Below are 22983 nucleotides of genomic sequence, written 5' to 3'. Positions count from 1 at the left end.
GTGCGAGATCGGACTTCCCTTATTTTATCATGTTGATCGTTTCTCTCTATGTAGGTCGGCATCAACAAATACTTTCGCATTCGGAGGAGATAGTTGGTGATTGGAATTTCGTGAGAAGATTCCTCCACTGCGAAAAACGCCTTTGTTTTAATGTTGTCCGTCCCAAATCCTGTATCATTTCAGTGACACTCCCTCCCATATTTCGCGATAGTACAAAACGTGCTGCCCTTATTTGAACATTTTCGATGTACTCCGTCAGTCCTATCTGGTAAGGATCCCACACCGCGCAGCAGTGTTCTAAAAGAGGACGGACAAACCTAGTATAGGCCGTCTCCCAATAAAACGCAGTCTTTTGTAGACTTCCCCACCACGTTTTCTGTGCGTTCCTTCCAATTTAAGTTGTTCGTAATTGTAATTACTAAGTATGTACTTGAATTTACGACCTTTAGATTTGACTGATTTATCGTGTAACCGAAGTTTAACGGATTCCTTTTAGCACTCACGTGGATGACCTCACACTTTTCGTTATTTAGGGTCAATTGCCAATTTTCGCACCATACAGATATATTTTCTAAATCGTTTTGCAGTTTGTTTTGATCTTCTGATGAATGAATTGGGGAATATAACGGCAAGCGTGAGGGTGTTGCAGGTTGAAGAAAAAGGGTGGTTGCCATCAAATTTAGAGGAGGTATATATTTATTGTGCCTTGAAATAGGAGTGCATCGGTGTCTTAAATGAGAGGACGGAAGTGTCTAAAGGGCATTAAAGGGCACACTTCAGCGATATCCTCCTTAAGAAACAGGCACTACCGTATTTTACCTAGTGACATATGACTTACGCATGTTATTTCCGATCAGATTGCAACGTAGAGGTAGTACTGAGTTAGAATTGGCTAGGAGTAGACAGGCATCTCTCAAAGATTTTATGACTGGCAGTAGTATCATCGGTGCTGAGCGTTAGGTTTTAAGAAAATATCATCGTTGATGGGTAATGGCAGCGGCTTTCAGTTTGCAACTTGTAACCTCTTTCCCCAAATGGTTCAAATGGCTCTGAGCTCTATAGGACTTAACATCTGAGGTCATCAGTCCCCTAGACTTAGAACTACTTTAACTAACCTAAGGACATCACAGACATCCATGCCCGAGGCAGGATTCGGACCTGCGACCGTAGCAGCAGCGCAGTTCTTGAATGAAGCACCAAGAACCGCTCGGCCACATCGGTCGGCCCCCCTCCTCCTCCTCCTCCTCTTTCCTATTTCGGTCTTTTGTACACATTAGTCTTTTATGAAGATTTGAGAGGAACGAAGATTACAATAAAATTTCTAGTTTACTTAGCTTGTCATGTTGAGTTGGCTCCAGTTCATCTTGCCTAGGGGGTCTGATTCTTGAAGCAAAAAATCTCACATTTTAGGTCCTCATCGTTGGATTGAGCTAAATCAATTTGAACATTGTTGTTACAGAATTTCTGTTTTTACGTACATGCATTTTCTCACATTTTAGTATATCATACAGGCTTTTGATTTTTCATATTAACAAAGCCTAAATTACATTGTTCGCACAAAAATACGTCCAATCACATCAAAGGCGACTCTCTCTCTCTCTCTCTCTCTCTCTCTCTCTCTCTCTCTCTCTCTCTCTGCGGAAACGACAATATTCCAAAGGGTTTACAATTTTTCTTAACAAATGAATTTCTGCTAGTTTTTGTTACATTATTTATTTCGATTATTATTTCATAAATGAATACAGAAATAAACATAGTTAACAGCACAGAATTGCGTAATTAATAATAGAAATTTTAAGTGTGCCCATAATACGTGATTTCGAATGTTTCTAAAAAAATTTTTACTGTACTTTCAGAACTAGTACTTATCTATTATATCATCAAGGCTAAAATATTTTATAAAAGAAATCCTTTTCATAAATTTTATCTTGGAATGTAAAATACTGGGTATAAAATTATATGAAAGTTTTGAGAGAAGCAGCTGAGATAGTACTGACCTGTACAAAATTCGAAAAATAATACTGGTATTGACAACTACTGTTGACGAAAGGTAATGCTAGAGGAGGATGTTCCATAACAAACTGTACCTCGGGGTCTGGGGATTCACCGTCTTGTGATGTTTTATGTTTTATTGTTAGAGTTCACAATGCACATGTGCAGCTTGTTTTTAAGTTCTGACGAGGCCTACTGGCATAATTTTTGTGTACTGTAGGTTATAGCTTAGGACGACCCGACAGGTTAGCCAAGAGCGCTGATGCGCTGCTTTCTGGACTCTGGTAGGCGCGCCGGTCGCGGATCGAATCTGCCCGGCGGATTAACGACGAGGGCCAGTGTATGACGGCCAGCCTGGACGTGGTTTTTAGGCGGTTTTCCAAATCCCACTAGGCGAATACCGGGCTGGTCCCCACGTCCCGCCTCAGTTACACGACTCGCAGACATTTGCAACACGTTCGCACTATTTCATGTTTTACACTAGACGCAGACAGATGCGGTACACTGATTTCGTCCCAAGGGGTACATGGTGGCGGCAGGAAGGGTATCTGTCCACCCCTTCAAATTATCCATTACAAATCCGGTTGTAACCACACCGACCCTGCGAAAACTGGGGGGAAATGGCGCAAGCAAAAGAAAAGAGAAAAGTTATAGCTGAGGACGCCTGCAAACCTTACATATGTTTCGCTATGTGAAGGATTGTTTTATCTAGTTTCCATGTTTATAGCACTTGAAATGGGATAATGTTGTCTCGAAACATGCGGCAATAATCACACGATTGACGACTGCGCTGAATATCCTCAAAATCGCTACTAGCGGTTGAAAAAATAACCTGCATTTTGCTTTTCATAATTTGCTTATATGGAATTGGCGGTTTAACAGCTACAACACTATAGCCGATCAGTTGTTTCGTTAGGGTGCTTCAACGGCGTGCACCCTTAGCGGTAGCTACCGTGTTTAACAACTACACGAAACTTGTGAAGCTTTCCCTATTAAAACAATTGTATTTGTTGCCAAGCAAGGTCAGCTTCCTAGTGTCTGAGTGTGAAGCTTGGCCAGCATCTACATCTGTTAATTTGGTGCATAAATTCGTAGCCTTTCCCCAGACGTTTTATAAACAAAATAGATACATATACTAGAGATTTTAGTAATCAATAATATACTCTCTTTAACAATTCATAACAGTACCCCAACGCTGGGGTAACTTTTCGATTCCCCCACTGTAGAAATCATTTGGTTTTGAGGCGAAGAACTCGTTGAGCGATGTACGGAGCGCATTTTCATCCGGAAGGAAGGTTCTTCGGTAGAGAGCGGTAAATGTGAGAAACTGAGGGCACAAGGTCAGCTGAGTAAGGTGGATGCGGATAGACTTCCCATCCCAACTCCCGTACACTGCTTTTTGTCATTCTAGCAGAACACGGGCATCCATAATCTACATCTACATTTATACTCCGCAAGCCACCCAACGGTGTGTGGCGGAGGCCACTTTACGTGCCACTGTCATTACCTCCCTTTCCTCTTCCAGTTGCGTATCGTTCACGGGAAGAATGACAGCCGGAAAACCTCCGTGCGCGCTCGAATCTCTCTAATTTTACATTCGTGATCTCCTCGAAAGGTATAAATAGGGGGGAAGCAATATATTCGATATCTCATCCAGAAACGCACCCTCTCGAAATCTGGACAACAAGCTACACCGCGATGCAGACCGCCTGTCTTGCAGAGTCTGCCACTTGAGTTTGCTAAACATCTCCGTAACGCTATCACGCTTACCAAATAACCCTGTGGCGAAACGCGCCGCTCTTCTTTGGATCTTCTTCTCTCTCCTCTGTCAACCCGACCTGGTACGGATCCCACACTGATGAGCAATACTCAAGTATAGGTCGAACGAGTGTTTTGTAAGCCACCTCCTTTGTTGATGGACTACATTTTCTAAGGACTCTCCCAATGAATCTCAACCTGGTACCCGCCTTACCAACAATTAATTTTATATGATCATTCCACTTCAAATCGTTCCGCACGCATACTCCCAGATATTTTACAGAAGTAACTGCTACCAGTGTTTGTTCCGCTATCGTATAATCACACAATAAAGGTTGCTTCTTTCTATGTATTCGCAATACATTACATCTGTCTATGTTAAGGGTCAGCTGCCACTCCCTGCACCAGGTGCCTATCCGCTGCAGATCTTCCTGCATTTCGCTGCAATTCTCTAATGCTGCAACTTCTCTGTATACTACAGCATCATCCGCGAAAAGTCGCATGGAATCGTAGAGTAGCATCACATTACGCGGTCTCCTGGTCTTTGTTCTTGGATTGAGTCTGCAAGACGCCTCCGTTGTTGACAGTAAATGTCAGCCGTGATTGTTAAACCTCGGTGAAAGCATTCGTAGCATAGCACACCATCGCTATTACACCAGATGCGTAACATTCTCTTTTGTGGATGCGCGGAGGTCTTTGTACGGGGACTCACTGCTTTGTTTGGGCTTAACCATTTCTTTGTTTTCCTTGTGTTAGCCTAAAGACATCATTACTCGTCACCAGTAACCGTACAGGATAGAAATTGTCGGTCTTGTTCGCGAGGCAATTGCTGACGAGCAAGGAGATGTCCGGAAATGGCTACCCACTGATTTATGTAATTTTGGCTTAGAGCACGTGGTAATCATACACCCGAAGTTTGATCCTCCCCACTGTATACAAACGTCGCACTATGGTGCAATTATCACAGTTCATCACATTTGCCATTTCTCGCTTACACCGATGAGGATCATTGTGGATTAATGCGATTAAACGAACTTCATTAAGCCTCGAAGGCCTTGCTGAACGTCGATAATTACTAATGTCAAAACGATCCTCCTTAAAACCAGAAATTACTTTCCTTTGGTGCTCTGTCCAGTGACGTCACCACCATACACTGCGCAAATGTTTCTGGCCACCTCCGCTGCTATCACGCCACTATTGAACTCAGACACAAGAATATGTCGGAATTTTTCCGGTTTCTCCACTTGCCACACCATTTTCTAGCGTCCATAGCTTCATTCACTATCTTCAAATGACAAAATGACAATATGTAAACTCAAATACCAGCAGTGAACTAGCAATAAAAAATGACAATCGATAAATAGTTATGATTCTTCAATTTCTCCAGGCGTATTTTATGACGAAATAAATCTCGGGTCAAGAGCCGGGTATGAGTGTGTATAGGACACAATATTTCGGCAATCGACCACGTTGCCATCATCAGGTGTGCTGATGTACTGGTCAGTACATCAGCGCACCTCATGATGGCAACGTGGTCGATTGCCGAAATATTGTGTCCTATACACACTCATACCCGGCTGTTGACCCGAGATTTATTTCGTCAATCGATAAATCCATAGCAATCGGAATACCAATAAGCAAATCAAAAGCGCTACGAACTCATGCAATAACCGAATACATCTACATATATATGCTTACTCTGCAATTGGCAGGTAAGTGCCTGCCAGAGGGTTCATTGTACAACTTTCATGCTATTTTTCTCCATTCCACTCTCGAACGGCGCGCGGGAAGAAAAGCGCTTCAGTCTTCCTGTGCGAAATCTGATATATCTTATTTTATCGTGATCATCAATTCTGCCTATGTAGATGTGCGCCAACAGAATATTTTCGCAGCTAGAGGAAAAAGTTCGCGATTGAAATTTCACGAAGAGATCCTGTCACAATGAAAAACCCATATATTAGATCCTTGGCACTCTTGCTCCTATTTAGCGATAACACAAAACGAGCTGCCCTTCTCTGAAATGTTTTCAGTCCCCTCCGTCAGTCCCATCTGATGCGGATCCCACACTGCACAGCAGTGCTCCAAAAGCGGGCGTACAAGCAAGGCGTAGGCAGTCTCTTTCAGAAGATCTGTTTCACTTTCTAAATGTTCTTCCAATAAATTGCAGACTTTGGTTTGCTTTCCCCGCAACATTACCTATCTGGTCGTTCCAATATCAGTTATTCGTAATTATTATTAAAAGGCAGTCCTATGTTGCAGAAAGCTCTTCATTGGCTCAGAGACGATGCGATTCACCCGGGTAGGGTATCATGACGTTATCTCGTGCAATGTGGGTCATTAGTCATAGCAGTGCAGAGTAAGGCCACGCTCGAAATCTGTGAACATGGTCCCGTAGCAAATTGCTGACGGGCGATTCACGCTCACATAGTGTATGGTCCCGGAGCAAATTGCTGGCAGCCTATCCAATATGTGAGCGCGGATGGGCCACCAGCAATTTGCTCCGGGGCCATGTTTATAGTCATGGAGCTTGGCCTTAGTCTGCGCTGCTATGATTGATGACCCATATTGCATGAGATAACCTTATGGCGCCCTACCCCGGGTTAAAGGAGTCGTTTTTTAACCAATAAAGAGGTTTCTGCAATTTAGGACTATCTTATATTATTAATGACAACAGAAGGTTGCTGTACCACCTCATCCCAAAGGAGTGGAATAAACTCTATTCGCAATTGCTATGCCTAAGTACACCACTTGTCATTAAAATTGCTACACCACGAAGATAACATGCTGCGGATGCAAAATTTGACCGACAGGAAGAAGATACTGTGATATGCAAATGATTAGCTTTTCAGAGCATTCACACAAGTTTGGCGCCGGTGGCGACACCTACAACGTGCTCACATGAGGAAAGTTTCCAAGCGATTTCTCATACACAAACAGCAGTTTACCGGCGTTGCCTGGTGAAACGTTGTTGTGATGCCTCGTATAAGGAGGCGAAATGCGTACCATCACGTTTCCGACTTTGATAAAGGTCGGATTGTAGCCTATCGCGATAGCGGTTTATCGTATCGCGACATTACTACTCTCGTTGGTCGAGATCCAATGACTGTTAGCAGAATATGGAATTGGTGGGTTCAGGAGGGTAATACGGAACGCCGTGCTGGATCCCAACGGCCTCGTATCGCTAGCAGTCGAGATGACAGGCATTTTATGCGCATGCCTGTAACGGATCGTGCAGCCACGTCTCGATCCCTGAGTCAACAGACGGGGACGTTCGCAAGACAACAACCATCAGCACGAACAGTTCGACGACGTTTGCAGCAGCACGGACTATCAGCGCGGAGACCATTGCTGCGGTCACCCTTGACGCTGCATCACAGACAGGAGCTCCTGCGATGGTGTACTCAACGACGAACCTGGGTGCACAAATGGGAAAACGTCATTTTTTCGGATGAATCCAGGTTCAACCAGCGGTGATATACACGCTTTTGTGAGAGCTCTGTCAGGGTCTACACACACTGCGCTTTGTTGAAGTGCAGCGACAGTGTACTACTAGTAAGACACCAGTTAACTTCACCCACTACCTCGTCCTCCCCTATTCTCTTTGACCCATCTCTCACTACTGTAGAGGGGAAAGGTTAGGCACATCTCTCATCCTGGTCGTGGCTGCCCTGACCGCCTGCGTTTGTTGTGGAGCAGCATCACTGGATAACCCTGGCGGGGGCGAAGCGAGTGCGGTGCAAGTTCTCGGCTTACAGCGGCGATAACTCGCGCCTTACGTAACGCGAGGGGGCTTCGGTGGTAGCAGCCAGCCACCGCGCTGGCAGTCAACTCGTTCGCGCGTCATCGACCAACAGGCGGAATAATAAAGCTGTGTTAAACACGCTTGTGCAACACCAGGCTGCAACTTACTACGCGGCAGCGAAGAAGCTGGTGGACTACGATTCTACCACCTTCGTTCCAACGTCATAAATACCACACTGGTAACACAAAAAGCTGCGTAAACGTAGGACCATCACGAAACGTTCAAAGGATCAGACCTCAAGGATTTGCGACAGGAAGCAAAGTTAACGGCTCAAACCTCAAATTCATCATGTCACCTGTACGGCATGCTAAGTAACAAAAAATAGCTCTGAGCGCTATGGGACTCAACTTCTAAGGTCATCAGTGCCATAGAACTTAGAACTACTTAAACCTAACTAACCTAAGGACATCACACACATCCATGCCCGAGGCAGTATTCGAACCTGCGACCGTAGCGGTCGCGCGGTTCCAGACTGTAGCGCCTAGAACCGCTTGGTCACTCCGGCCGGCTGCTAACAAGGGAACCTCCCCATCGCACCCCCCTCAGATTTAGTTATAAGTTGGCACAGTGGATAGGCCTTGAAAAACTGAACACAGATCAATCGAGAAAACAGGAAGAAGTTGTGTGGAACTATGAAAAAAATAAGCAAAATATACAAACTGAGTAGTCCATGGGCCAGATAGAAAACATCAAGGAGAAGGTGAGATCAGGAGCGTCGTGGTCCCGTGGTTAGCGTGAGTAGCTGCAGAACGACAGGTCCTTGGTTCAAGTCTTCCCTCGACTGAAAATTTTACTTTCTTTGTTTTCGCAAAGTCATGATCTGTCCGTTCGTTCATTGACCTCTCTGTTCACTGTAATAAGTTTAGTGTCTGTGTTTTGCGACCGCACCGCAAAACCGTGCGATTAGTAGACGAAAGGACGTGCCTCTGCAATGGGAACCGAAAACATTTGATCGCAAGGTCATATGTCAACCGATTCCTCCACAGGAAAACACGTCTGATATATTCTATACGACACGGGTGACGGCATGTGCGTCACATGACAGGAATATGTTGTCGACCCACCTAACTTGTACACTTAGCGAATGGGTAAAAAGATTCTTCTACCTTGCCCGATTTAGGTTTTATTGTGGATGTGATAATCACTCCCAAAAAATTGATGAAAACATAAGAGTTTGTCACATAAACTGAAAATAAAAAATTAAACTTTTCACTCGATGGAAGACTTGAACCTAGGACCTCTCGTTTCGTAGCTGCTCTTGCTAACCACGGGACCACGGCGCTCCTTAACTGACATTGTCCTTGATGTTGCCTATCTTCGCATGGACTACTCAGTTTGTATATTTTACTTATTTTTTTCATAGTTCCACACAACTTCTTCCTGCTTTCTCGATGGATCTGTGTTCAGTTTTTCAAGGCCTATCCACTGTGCTACCTTATAACTAAATCTGAGGAGGGTGCGATGGGGAGGTTTCCTTGTAAGTAACACATTCAGGCATTCGTACACGTCTTGAAGGACGATTACAAGAGTACCGAATGAAAAGCGGTACAAAGAAAATTAATCTTCGTTGATCCATTATGGACCGTGGGACAACGGCTGGCATTTATTTCTTGATGCAATAATTTACCAACAGCCGTATGTATTGTAGAAATTTATTTCATGAACTTCTTATGTGCTGCTAGTTTCGGCATTACATTGATGCCATCTTCAGGCCTCACACGCCATAGTCGTAAAAACGCTATACACGGAAGGAGCCATATAACTAGGTCCGTGAATCAAATCAGGCGACCACCAAGAGCCACGAAGAGCTGTTGCGTAACGATTTGATTGACGGATCCAGTTCCTCCTCCTGTGTATAGCGTTTTTACGGCTATGACGTGTGGGGCCTGAAGATAGCATCAATGTAATGCCGAAACTGGTAGCACTTAAGATGTTCATAAAATAAATTTCTACAATAAATACGGCTGTTGGTAAATTATTACATCAAGAAAAAGAAAATTAACATGATGTGAGTGCATGACAAAGAAAATACGAAAGTGAAAACAACAGAGGGCCAAATGGAATAGATTGCACAGTAGTCGTATTTGTGGAGCATGCTGACTGATAACTGGACGAGTGAAAAAGTAATGAGATTGAGAATTCCTATGGTAAAGTAAGCCATCCAACCCTAATTATGCAGAAAATTGGGGTCGCAGTTATTGTTCCGATAGGTGCCCTTCACCACACACAGTAAGATGTCTTGCGGAGTATAAATTTAGATGTAAATATGTTCCTCACAATCGCTCTTTCCTTTTTTTTCTGATTTCTCCTCAATTTCTACTGTTTTACAATTCTGTACCGAAAACCTTGGCCATCGCTTCGGTTACTGAACGACCCAGTTTCTATCCACAATGACAAGTTCCAATCAATCATGACAATGCCTCTCTCTGTATATTCGGACTGGTTTGCAGCCACTAATTCATACTCCTCCACACAGTAAATGCGTGTCAACAAGTACCTGTAACTGACCTGCACTACCATGGACACGTCGCAGACGGCGGTTTGTTGCTTATTATGGTAGGGTTTGATTGCCGTCGCAAAGTTTGGTCAACTCTTAATCGCATCAGAACCAACTGTGGGAGATGCGCCGACTCCTTACACAGATGGGGTAAACTTCCTTCGGCCGCTCGCGACTGTGGCGCTGAGAGACAGACGGTCAAACACATCGTGCAGGAATGCCCACTAAGGGCATACGAGGGTGACCCACAGGATTTCCTACTGGCGACCCAAGAGGCAATCGACTATATATTATCTAAGCTGGACGTTTGCTTGTGATTGCTCTTCTAATTGCACTGAGCTCTATGGGACATCTAAGGTCATCAGTCCCCTATAACTTAGAACTACTTAAACCTAACTAACCGAAAGACATCACACACATCCATGCCCGGGGCAGGATCGAACCTGCGATCGTAGCGGTCGCGCGGTTCCGGACTGAAGCGCCTAAAACCGCACGGCCACATCGGTCGGCCGATAGCTCTTCTGTGAGTGTAAATTTACAATTGGTGGTGTCCTTATATACAAACTGTTATTTATTGTTCTGTTTATACACAAGTGTTTTTTTAAAATCGTGTTGTTTCTGTAATTTTTACTGTGATGTTATGAGCCAGAGCCTAAATAAATAAATAAATAAATAAATATGGTAGGACGCAAGTGTTGATGGTGCAAGCAGTAGTCGTTCGTTGTAAAACACGATACATATTGCTCATCCCGCGGACTGATGCCGTTCCAGATACACGCTTCGGACTATTCAGTCCATGTCTCAGAATAGCTCAGTTCATGATGATTTTCTACTGTCTGCACGACTTTGACAGAGCACTGAAAGACCTGAGTCGGAATAACGCCCCGGGAGTAGACAACATTTCATTAGAACTACTGACAGCCTTGGGAGAGCCAACCCTGACAAAACTCTACCATCTGGTGAGCACGATGTATGAGACAGGTGAAATACTTTCAGACTTCAAGAAGAATGTAATAATTCCAATCCCAAAGAAAGCAGGTGTTGACAGATGTGAAAATTACCGAACTATCAGTGCAATAAGTCACTGCTGCAAAATACTAAAGCGAATTCTTTACAGACGAATGGAAAAACTAGTGGAAGCCGACCTTGGGGAACATTAGTTTGGATTCCTTAAAAATATTGGAACACGTGAAGCAATACTGACCCTAAGACTTATCTTAGAAGAAAGATAAAGGAAAGGCAAACCTACGTTTCTAGCATTTGTAGACGTAGAGAAAGCTTTTGACAATGTTGACTGGAATACTCTCTTTCAAATTCCGAAGGTGGCAGGGGTAAAATACAGGGAGCGAAAGGCTATTTACAATTTGTATAGAAACCAGATGGCAGTTATAAGAGTCGAGGGGCATGAAAGGGAAGCAGTGATTGGGAACGGAGTGAGACAGGGTTGTAGCCTCTCCCCGACGTTATTCAATCTGTATATTGAGCAAGCAGTAAAGGAAACAAAAGAAAAATTCGGAGTAGGTATTAAAATCCATGGAGAAGAAATAAAAACTTTGAGGTTCTCCGATGACATTGTAATTCTGTCGGAGACAGCAAAGGACTTCGAAGAGCAGTTGAATGGAATGGACAGTGTCTTGAAAGGAGGATATAAGATGAACATCAACAAAAGCAAAACGAGGATAATGGAATGTAGTCGAATTAAGTCGGGTGATGCTGAGGGAATTAGATTAGGAAATGAGACACTTAAAGTAGTAAAGGACTTTTGCTATTTGGGGAGTAAAATAACTGATGATGGTCGAAGTAGAGAGGCTATAAAATGTAGACTGTCAATGGCAAGGAAAGCGTTTCTGAAGAAGAGAAATTTGTTAACATCGACTATTGATTTACGTGTCAGGAAGTCGTTTCTGAAAGTATTTGTATGGAGTGTAGCCATGTATGGAAGTGAAACATGGACTATAAATAGTTTAGACAAGAAGAGAATAGAAGCTTTCGAAATGTGGTGCTACAGAAGAATGCTGAAGATTAGATGGGTAGATCACATAACTAATGAGGAGGTATTGAATAGAATTGGGGAGGAGGGTAGTTTGTGGCACAACTTGACTAGAAGAAGAGATCGGTTGGTAGGACACGTTCTGAGGCATCAAGAGATCACTAATTCATTATTGGAGGGCAGCGTGGAGGGTAAAAATCTAGAGGGAGACCAAGAGATGAAAACACTAAGCAGATTCAGAAGGATGGAGGTTGCAGTAGGTACTGGGAGATGAAGAAGCTTGCACAGGATAGTGTAGCATGGAGAGCTGCATCATACCAGTCTCACGAATGAAGACCACAACAACAACTGAAAACCTTGGCAATCGCTTCGTGTACTGAACGACCCAGTTTCTATCCATTAGCGACAAGTTCCAATCAATCATGACAGCGCCTTCTGAGAGACTTTCCTCTGTATATTCGGACTGCTTTGCAGCCACTAATTCCTATTCCTCCACACAGTAAATGCGTGTTAGCAAGTCCCTGTAACTGACCTGCACTACCATGGACACGTCGCAAACGGCGGTGTGTTGCTTATTATGGTAGCATACAAGAGTTGATCCGGCAAGCAGTAGTCGTTCGTTGAAAAACACGAGCAGCTTACACACACACACACACACACACACACACACACACACACACTGCTCATCCCGCGAACTGATGCCGTTTCAGATACACGCTTCGGACTATTCAGTTCATATCTCAAAATCACTCAGTTCATGTTTTTCTTCTGTCTGCATAACTTTGAAATTAAAAGTGTGGCCAATACTTTATCCAAAGTCCCCTATTAAATCTTATCGAGTTGATGGAAATGTTTTGATCGTACAGCAGCGCCCCTGCTGTTGCCACGTATTGTGAGATAGCAGCGAGCGGCCACCGCTTTAGCGTTTCCTTGTTAAAGTCCGTATCTCCACTGCTTGCGATGAGACGCATAGCAACCCGTTGGATCAGTGCTCTAAATAAGTTTTGTATCATCGGTATTTCTGGAGACGTAACACACACACACCCTTACGTCACGGTGCAGAAAGAGTCGGTGGAAAACTGCGCGATACTGCGAATGCTTTAAAAAATGGCGGATGTTTTGAAAATGATAGATCTCCCTCCCTGTTGACTTTCGCTCGCTTGGTGCACTCATGTATCAGCCTTACTAATCTGAAACTAATGACCTTTTGTAAATCACCCGTTCCTGCAAAAGAAACTCACGCGCCCACCCATGAAGCCGAATTGGGCGGTATCGCGTCATGTCTTAAAGCACAGGTCGGGGTAACGAGTCGGCTCCAAATTTAAAACTGGTCTGTTCATGTATTTACGGTCCCTTATTCACGCGAGGTAGCACTCAGTTGCGACGCTAGACCCTGTTAGTCTGCGTGGGAAGTTCAGGTCTCACTTCTTAGTTACATGACGCTTTGCGGTTACGCAACGAAGGCTTACTGAACGCAGTAAAATTATCGTACTTGCCTTTTATGTTTATCATGATGCTAGATAGGAGAGTTTCTCTCTCTCTCTCTCTCTCTCTCTCTCTCTCTCTCTCTCTCTCGCTCGCTCGAAGTTATTAAAGCTGTTTATTATCCACAGAACTCAACTGTAGTCAGAGTAAGGAAGAAAACTGCCGTCTTGTTCACGATACGGATACATGATGCGGTGATCAACTTTGCAAACTCCATTTAGCTCCTTGCTAATGGTGCTGTTCTATAAAGGAAACCACTACTGCTACAAAATTGTTGTGAAATCCAGGAGGATCTAGAGGAGTTAAATGCCTGATGCGCAGAATGGCACTTGACTCTCAGCATAAATTAATGTGAAATGAATTGAATGAAATGACTGGCTCGATAGAGACGTTGTCAGTGTAGATGCAATAACATAAAATAATCAGTGCTAATCATTCAGATACGTTGAAATTGCAGTCCAATAAGCATTCGGTAACAATTGAAAATATGTGCCTTTTTTTTCTTGCAAGTACTTCTGTTTATATGCTATCCATATGTACACTCAGTTCTTAGCTATGGCATTCTTTCTTTGGGGAACAAATGCGCAAAATATGAACACAGTTTTCAAACTCCCGAGCTCATTGTAAAGATCTGTTGAAAACACTGGGGATTTTTACTGCTCCGTGTGAATACAATTACCAGTCAGTTGTACACATCAAAAATAATATTGGTAATTACTGCGCGAACATTTCTGTCCATGAACATGGAACGAGAGCTAGACTCAACTTACATTTGCCAAGAAAAAAGAAACATGAAACTCAAAACAGAATTTTCTACCAACGGATAAAACTGTACAATAAATTACCAAAAGAGATAAAAGAAAATGCAAAAATACAATTATTTAAAAAGGGAGCTGAAAAGTAGCTCTTATGCAATGCATTTTATATATTGAATGATGACTTTGATAAAACAGAGTAAGGGTTTGGTAAATTGTTATACAAATAAATAATAATAATGGTTATAAATAACGATTTTAAGTTGGTCTAAACATGTAAATACTTTGACATGTCCTAAGCCTTGTGAAAAGAGATCTACGGATAAATAAAGTTGCTACCACAAGTAATAACATTGTAACGCCTTTTTAAAATTACGGAGGAAATAAAGATATGTTTCTTGAAACTTAATTATCTCGCACAATTGTTTTGTATTCGTAGCGTTCATATTTTTGTCTTTCTTTTTCCGTAATTGTTCTTGGTTTCACACCATTCATCTTGGTTTGTATACACACTTTTGGCTTAGAAATACTGATGCGTGTTATTTAATTTTTAAGATCATAAACATGAATATATACTGGCAAAATTTCAGATAACCTCTGTGGTTGACGTCTCGCAACTAACAACTTATCAGAATTTTTATTCGCTGCTAAAGACAAGCTCCAAATTCATGGCTCAGAGTGGAGCACATAAAATCACAGGAAAAGCACTGCGGGAAAGTATACACCGGACAGTCAGGCAGAACTGTGGCTATTATATGAAGATGGTATCTGTTCTTTCGGACATGTCCGAAAGAACAGATACAATCTTCATATATCTAAGGCTAGCCGGCCATTGACCTTGTTCTGTGCTGGATGCACACGCATTGCCCGAACTCTTACGGGACTCGGTAAGATTGTCTGTCGCTGACGAATGTAGTGTGTGGACATTAAGTTGGGAATGTGGGTCTCACGGAGAGCGCAGTATCCTCTGTGCCCTCGGTGGCTCAGATGGATAGAGCGACTGCCATGTAAGCAGGAGATCCCGGGTTCGAGTCCCGGTCGGGGCACACATTTTCACCTGTCCCCGTTAATGTATATCAACGCCTGTCGACAGCTTAGGGTCTTGATTTAATTATCATTTCACTGTGACAGTTACGTTATCTGAATACTAGAGAAGCTAGAGATTAAGAAACAGAGGTTCAACCTTCGCCGACCATCTAATAACAGAAAGCCATTGTATGATATAGAATGTGAAGTATTGCATCCTGTAAAGACAAGCAGAAAGATGACCTGCTGGAAATACTGGAAATCAACACAGAATGCCAACTTAGTATTAAACGATCAGACTCTTTCCTTCTCCGCCTTCTCTTAAATTAAGTTTTAGTTACAAGTAATCGATTGAGATCGTAAATTCTCAATTAATTTTCACCAGTTGTTAAATGTATCTTGGAGTAAAAGCTCTGTGTTTCCTTTTCTAGTGAACGTAATTGTTTCTGTGTGACATAAAATGTTAAACTCTCCTATGTAAACAAGGTACATGTCATCATTTTTATATCTTCTTTGTAAATCGTACAAAACTCAATTATATCTATGACTGTTGAGAAAGTACTATTTGTAATCTCGAGTGGTGCCAGATTGCTTAAATACTTTTTGTTGAAACTTGAAAGTTTTTCATTGTACTGTTTAATTTACTAGAAAATTTTTAACTGCAGGCTTCTCCTCAAACCGTACTGTGAGAACAACTCTTCGCCAAGAACACTGGCCAACTCTCTCTCTCTTTGAACGACTGAGTTTCATTCCAAAGCGATAAATTACAATCAGGATGACGGCTCCTTAGAAACTATTCTCTATAGATTCGTTAGGTTATGTCAGCAAGCCCTTTAATGAATAATGTTCCGTCTTGGTATACAAACCATCTGTCGTAAACATTTAAATAATACACTGCCAATGTACGCTTTAACGGCAGAAATTTGCGTTCTTGGCTATTCGTATATCATTGGCATTAGGCCATGGCCCAAGCAAATTTATCTGCTTAACGTTTCGTCTTCCAGTGTTGGTCACATCATCAGAGGCTATAAACACTCAAGTGGCAGTTTGAAGCTTCAACAAGTTCATCATGCTGAATTGTTTATTCGTATCCACGCTACGGTAGCGTCGTGACATATCAGACTGGTGCATAAGATCGCGGATTTGTGGCAACGAGTGTTACGGAGCTTGTAGTTTGCCTTATGTAGCGCTACGAAGCGCAATTTGTCTCATTTCCGTTAGGGATGTCATTGTGCTTGTGATTTTTCTACGGCTTCTCTGTACGTCCTAACATAGTAATGACTGTATCCAGATAAAACCATTATCGTAGAAACGAATTTCGTGGCTGCCTGGTCCCAGTGCATGATCTGCTATTGCCGAATTATCTCTCTTTCCCAGACAACCATTGCTCTTGTGTAAGAGATTTCACGTACTAACATGTGGCAGGCGTAGGTCCTTTTCAGTGTTCAAATATCCGTACGCCCTTCTTGTTAATTTAAAAATATTATCAAAGATAATGTAAAATTCCCTTGACGCGTCATATACATCAGAACACACACATTTCACAAACAAGTTTCATATACAAATTAGAAAAGAACGGCAGTCAACGTATTTTACTTTTTTTAGAACTGTTATCTTACTAGCCGGACTGTATGCGAACTTCAAACGCTTTATTTTGCACATCACACCTCCCTGTTTGTGGGAAGGTAGATCAATCGTCGGGAAGATGTCCTTGAACGCGACATCCAGTCGCATCAGTAGGACGTTCTTGAAGATTTTGATTTTTCTTGTGTTTTCCGGTCTTACTTTCTTCCCACAAGTAATGGGACACTCGATGATGACCAAGACTCGGACGTGGAAATTTTGCAATTTGCAAACAATAGCCTTAACCACTAGGCTAACTGAGCACGCTTCCAGGCCAGGCTCAAACCTTTCGCTGACGTTTCCTCCTATTACGTCAGAACACTACATCCAGAGGTAGATCATGACAGCATTTTAAATTTTTAAATCCTGTCAATATTATGTGAAATACTGAAAATCAAATATTTGTTCCCCCTGGAAAGTATTAGATAGGCAACATGCAACTCATATTGGTGATCATCTCAGCCATTTAGTAATACAGACAGATCGAATAACAATTTGTGACTACCCACTACCCTGCCTACATGCTTCATGCCAAAGGCTAGTTAAAAACTTAATAATAATAATAATAATAATAATAATAATAATAATAATAATAATAATAATTTACTCTTGACACTACCAGTTTCCTTAAGCTTATAAATGGTTGACTGACAATTCGTACAGTAAACAGTTTTTTCAATATGTGTGTTAAAAAATTAATAAGTACATAACTAAATCAAAACTCCAATAGTCGAATGTAGCTGTATTATTTCAAATAAATTATAGGTGCACACAACTGGTTTGGCATCTCCTGGTGTGTTTACTGTAAATGCTAAGTCATATTGAGTCATATTGAATGGGGACTAGTTACAGGATGCCGCAGAACAGCTGTTGGCAGGGCTACCCAAAGTTCTAAGCCCTCCTCAATTCATAAAAAAAACGCCACCAATTGATAAAAAATCCTCATCTACGATGAGTGCCATATCTGTGTTAAGACCGCAAACTGCCATCATTTTATTGATGAAAATACGTTCTAGTCGGCCTGTGTCAAGCAACAGCCTTCTGAAGCTTACCGTAAGTTATTGTCTCTTTTTCACCCAATTTAACCCAAAAAGAAATGGCATACTGTTGCGCAATATTATGTGGTTCCATTTCCGTGACGAGAGACACGAACATGTGTTAACTTATTACAGCAAAAGTCGCGACTGAGCAGTTGGATCAATGTGCCGCTTGGACTAGAAGCAGCTTATAGAGCAAGGTCAAAGATATTGTGCCTACACAAGCCTGTGGTGTTGCCACATCTTGCAAAGAAAATCAGTCTCATTATTGTCGCACCTCATATATGAATACTATATCCTATTGTATGGGGAGTAGTTACATGTGTGTCTGTTACCAACATAACAGCCCTTATCTTTGGAGCTGCCCGCATTATTTTCCATTACCGTCTCAATACCTTGGTGGCTGTCACAGCACATGCTTCGACAATACACAGGACGCTTGTAGCATATATTGTCTACTGCTCCCTTGGTGACACACACACACACACACACACACACACACACACACACACACACACACACACAAAAACACGATCCTGTCGGCTGTTGGGCCCAGGACTTCACTGCATAACAGCGCATAAGGGGCATTGTCTGTTGCTTGACATCGGCCAAAAAGAACATACTTTCATTAGTAAAGTTTGTGCTTTTTAACACAGACATGACATTCATCATAGATGAAGATTTTTTTATTCATTTGAATGATCGTTTTTTCTCAATGAAGGAGGGCTGAGAAGTTTGGCTAGCTACCCCAATAGTTGCTCTACGGCATTCTGTAACTACTCCCCATACAATAGGATATAGTATTCATATACGAGGTGCGAGAATAATGAGACTGATTTTCTTTGCAAGATGTGGCAACCCCCCGGAGGCTTGTGTAGGCACAATATCTTTGACCTTGCTCTATAAGCTGCTTCTAGTCCAAGCGGCACATTGATCCAACTGCTCAGTCGCGACTTGTGCTGTAATAATTTAACACATATTCGTCTCTCTCATCACGGAAATGGAACCGCATAATATTGCGCAACTGTACGCCATTTCTTTTTGCGCTAAATTGGGTGAAAAAGAGACGATAGCTTACGGTAAGCTTCAGAAGGCTTTTGGAGAAGTGGTTACGTGAAGAGCTCAATTTTTTCTTTGGCATAAAATGTTTAGTGAAGGCAGAACGAATGTTGAAGATGAAGACCGCAGTGGATGACCATCAACCTCAAGGATGGATGTCTGCTTGGTCAGGGTGCGTGATCTCGTACGATCTGATCGGAGATTATCCGTGAAAATGATTGCAGAAGAACTGAACATCAATCGAGAAACGGTTTGTCTAATAATAACTAAAGATCTTGGTATGAGAAAGATTTGTAAAAAATGGTCCCCAAAAATCTCATATCACAACAGCCAGAAATACGGAAAAATGTGGCAGCCGACCTGTTAGAGCAAACGGAAATCAATCCAGAATTTTTGAGCCGCGTTATCACTGGTGATGAAAGTTGGTTTTTTTTTCAGTAAGATCCAGAGACAAAACGCCAAAGTTAGCAATGGTGCTCAAAGGGATCACCCAGACCAAAGAAAGCTCGCATGTCAAAGTCAAAAGTGAAATGCATGGTTGTGTGCTTCTTTGATTCCAAGGGAATTGTTCATAAAGAGTGCGTGACTCCTGGGCAAACAGTTGACCAATATTACTACAAAGAAACTTTAGAAAGACTTCGTAAAAGAGTTCTTCGTGTCCGTGCCAACATTGCTGATAATTTGATCCTGCATCACGATAATGCGCCATCCCATACTGTTCTGTCAGTACAGCAATTTTTAAGCTCTAAACAAATTTCAGTAGTACCACAGCCACCTTATTCACCCGATATCGCTCCGTGCGACTTTTTTCTATTTCCAAGAGTCAAAGCGGCGATCAAGAGACACCATTTTCAAACAACACAAGATGTCCAAAAAAACTGTGACGAGGGTCTTGGAGGATATTACAGAAGATGAGTTCCAGAAATGTTACCATCAATGGCAGAAGCGCTGGAAAAAGTGTGTGCAATCAGGAGGGAACTACTCTGAAGGAGACAACACTAAACTTGACTAAAACGGTAAGCAACATTTTTTTTCACATCAAACTCATTACTTTGTCACAGCTCGTACACCAAGAAATCGCAAGGTAAAAGTTGCGAAACCGGTTGTGTGGGTCTGTAACTCACATGAGTAAACACCGCTACAGCGAATTAATGGACTATTCATTCAGTTTTACATTTAATAATTTTAACACCTATAATGTCCGCCCCCGGTAGCTGAGTGATCAGCGCGAGAGAATGTTAATCCTAAGGGCCCGCGTTCGATTCTCGGCTGGGTCGGAGATTTTCTCCGCTCAGGGACTGGGTGTTGTGTTCTCCTAATCTTCATCATTTCATTCCCATCGACGCGCAAGTCGCCGAAGTGGCATCAAATGGAAAGATTTGCACCCGACGAACTGTCTACCCGAAGGGAGACCCTAGTCACACGCCATTTCCATTAACACCTGTAATGAAAAACTGTTTACTGTATTGAATTGTCAGTCGCCACGGTTTTAAAATTATCCTTAAACTTAACTGTACCACACAGTTTCCCTACTGGGTTTTGGCTCTGGTCTGCATCGCTTAAGTTAGCTGTACCTGCGGTAGTTCGCCTTGACCAGACTTGAACTTTTTCCATCTGTTGCAGCGGAGCTGAGCGAAAGCAGGTAGCGGAGAAAGCAGGCACTGGCGCGACAGACGGGCTGGAGGTGTGATGTGGCCATTAGCTCGCGCCAAGTGGCTGGCTGTTCTGTTCTCAGCTCCCCGCTAATCGCCTCACAAGTGGGTTGTTTCGGAGCCTTGCCGTCGTCCTCAAGAGCAGTAGCGGCACACCGATTTACTTTATTAGCAACTCGCTATGTTTGTAGCAGCCGGTTAGGGGTGGTGAAAGACGGGACACTTTTCGTCTCCTGTAATCTGGATACAGAATTTTCACGCACTTTTGTTATGGTCATTCCGAAACTAATGCCTCTACAATTATTTTCATGGAAACTAAAACAGAGAAGGGCAATAACGCTGTCAAATAGAGCAACATTTTAGTCAAATACCGTCATTTTTCACTTAACACAGCACCATTCGTTTTGCACTTGTGTCAACAATGAATAAGGTTGTACTTGCTGTGCTCGTAGAAACCCGAATCAGCTACGATGAGTCATCGTCTTCCAGCTCTTACGACAGCATCTGAATCAAAAATGTTCGTGGCCACATACTAAATCCTTCATGGGTCCAAAGAACTGGTATCTGATGGTGATAAATCGGGACTGTATGGCTGATGTGGTAGTATAGTCCAGCCAGATTTATCAGTGGGGACATCTGGTCACAGAATTGTTGTGAAGCTTGGCGTTATCATGTTGCAAGCGGAAGTTTGTCTTCTCATCTGCTCTGGCTCTGGAAGTTAAGGAATTCAGCCTGGCCAGTGTCGTCTTGTGCCGTTATCAACTGACAACTGCTTTAGGCTCTAAGACATTTAAGAGAACCACACTTGTCTATACCAGAAAATTGTGCACCTTACATTGCCTGCAAATGACTGTGCCTTCTTCTTTCTTGGACAATTCGCATGTCACCACGCCACAGACTGTGTTTTGGATTCCAGCTCATAGTGGTGAGAAAGCGTCTCATTTCACGTGATGATGGTGCTCAATAAATTGTCACCTTCAGCCCGATATTGGTTGAACAGGTCCGAACTAATTTCCATTTGATGGGTTTCTTGGTGTCGTATAAGCATCCAGGTGATTCTTCTCGAACACACTGCAATAACAGAGGTTGCGTAACATCTTGTCTAGGCGATTACAGCCGACAATCCTTGATAATCCGACTGTCATCAAGAACGAGTTTATCAAGACGCTGTTCGTTATAAGGGATATCACTGAGAGAGGTTGACCGAGTTGAGCTGTAGCGCACACCTGTACCACCACTGTTGAAGCGCAGTACCAACGCCTCACGTTTGCGCTGCTACTGTATCGTCGCTATTCAGCTTGAGCAAGCGATGATGGATTTAAATTGGCGCAGTTTGTGCATCAGTGAGTAATTCAGTGATACATCTGTTTTATACGCACGTGGACGCCAGACCCCATCTTGGAACGCTTCCTTGCTGCTGCTGCTGCTGCTGCTGCTGCTGCTATCTTTCACAGGACAACAAAACCAACAGTGCCTTAGCGGGAAGATTCAAAACTTAGTACTACGTCAACGTAATCTGGCTAGAGCTCGGTTAGTACAAAAAATTAGCAGGCATTAGTATCGGAATAACTCTTGCAGAAATAATTGTCTTCATCCCAGAATACTATTATTCCCCCTCAACAGCGCAACACAAACATGGTTGCAGTATTCCTGGCTGGCGCCTGCCTAAAATTCCCGCTAGGATATTCTCCTGCTGCCCAACTTAATAACAGTAGTAGTTTGCCATACCCCGAGACCTTTGATGGCTTTGAGACGCTAAATTCAGTTCTATATGTCAGTGGAGTTTTCGTAAGCTCTTAAGAACACCGCCGTACTATACTGTAAGTGTGCTCATCTGTCGACCCAAATGCAACTGTCAAAAAGAGAGAGAAAAACTTTCTACACTAGAAGGCAGAAGATAAGTGCGAAATTTCAAGGTCGAGAAGGATGTTCACCCACAACTTCGCAAAAATTCTACTTGCTACAAAAGGAGAAACGCCGACTCATAAGTTAGAAAAAGGTATAATGTAACTGAATGTACGTTTCGTGAGTTTCAGTTCCTGACAACTTGTAAAACGTTGTTTTGGAAAAATAAGCGTTTAAAGTTACAACTTTTTTTTTTCAGTACTGAAACTGAGCGAACCTACTATCAGCAATGCCAGTACCATAGAGCTGACCTTCTTTTTTCAACTATGTCGAAACATACGCATTTTGACGAAACTACACTGATTAGCCGGCCACTGTGGCCGAGCGGTTCTAGACGCTTTAGTCTGGAACCGCGCGCCTGCTACGGTCGCAGGTTCGAATCCTTCGTCGGGCATGGCTGTG

The 22983-nt window shown here is 42.7% G+C and overlaps 2 protein-coding genes and 1 non-coding gene across 3 annotated transcripts in view; all 3 read left to right on the top strand.

The window, feature by feature from the left end:
• The window catches only part of LOC124607439 (proton channel OtopLc), a 736982-nt gene that overhangs the window by 129633 nt on the left and 584366 nt on the right, over window positions 1–22983 (top strand). The window lies entirely within an intron of this gene.
• Window positions 1–22983, top strand: part of LOC124606598 (putative golgin subfamily A member 6-like protein 19) — a 102854-nt gene that overhangs the window by 6394 nt on the left and 73477 nt on the right. The window lies entirely within an intron of this gene.
• Window positions 15251–15325, top strand: Trnat-ugu. Its single transcript has one exon. It is a non-coding gene; the product is annotated as a tRNA-Thr (tRNA).

The sequence above is a fragment of the Schistocerca americana genome, chromosome 3 (assembly GCF_021461395.2).
Source record: "Schistocerca americana isolate TAMUIC-IGC-003095 chromosome 3, iqSchAmer2.1, whole genome shotgun sequence".
Lineage (NCBI taxonomy): Eukaryota > Metazoa > Arthropoda > Insecta > Orthoptera > Acrididae > Schistocerca > Schistocerca americana.
This window is presented reverse-complemented; position numbering and strand designations above follow the sequence as displayed.